We start from the raw sequence: 1020 nt of genomic DNA on the forward strand, positions 1-1020 counted from the left end.
TTTTTAGCGGTGAGTAATCATGAAATTACAATTTTGAACTATTAATTGTAAGTACGGCGTCGATTTTTCACAATGATGCCCGAAGGCTATACAAGAGACCGCCCCGGGCCCCGGGCCTTTCCCTACTCATGATGTCGCAATGTGACCGTGTGACCGTGTGACCTGCCACTGCCCTGCCTCAATTGAGCAGGGAGATAATGCCGCCTGCACTGCAAAGACAAACTTTCTACAACAACGTAGTCATCATCACGTCGGATCAATATGTCAATATTCACATGTGTGATTTATTATGACATTATGATATGACTGAAATTTTTTGAAAATGATAAAATAAGTTTTTATTTATGAACAGTACACGAGCGCGCACTCGCCAAGAGGTGAAAAGCCTAATATACCCGCCTCGGCAACATCCGTCCGTGCGACAAACCCGACAGGAAGCCGTCCGGCCGTCCGGCCCGACGTAGACGCGGCTTGGTGCGAGCCGAGCTGCGCCTCTTCGACAGCGGCAGCTCTAGCCGGGCCTACGGCGGAGCAGGCGCAGCAGGCGCAGCCTGGCAGCCAGCCGCTGTCGATGCACTTTCTCTCCAGGCGTCGTCACACGAGATGGCACGGCATGGCGCCGACGCCGCGGGCCGCGGGCGCCACCGCGGGACAGACCACTGGCCACGAGTGACCCCCCGCCCCCCTCCCCGGCCCACCCGTCTGGTACACTCAAACAAACGAAAACAAAAACAAAACAAGCCGGGGACTTCGTACATGCTGCTTCGCAGCACCAGTGCAGTTTTAAGCGATGTCCATTTTATTAACTCAATACAATTTTTTGGGGGGCACGGCAGCTCATTATCTTTCTACTAAAATTTGATCCACCGCGCGTCATCGCCGTCCCCGTCCTGCTCAAGCTCCTCGAGGTTCTCCTATGCGTCATCCTGCCCGTAAGGCTTTCTAACGCGTTCCCTACTGCTCCGCACTCATCCTCATCCCACATCTCCGCCTCTATAAAGTCCCTCTCCCTCCCCCTCC

This window comes from Frankliniella occidentalis, unplaced genomic scaffold, assembly GCF_000697945.3.
Source record: "Frankliniella occidentalis isolate FOCC.00 unplaced genomic scaffold, Focc_3.1 Scaffold403, whole genome shotgun sequence".
In the NCBI taxonomy this organism is placed as follows: Eukaryota; Metazoa; Arthropoda; class Insecta; order Thysanoptera; family Thripidae; genus Frankliniella; species Frankliniella occidentalis.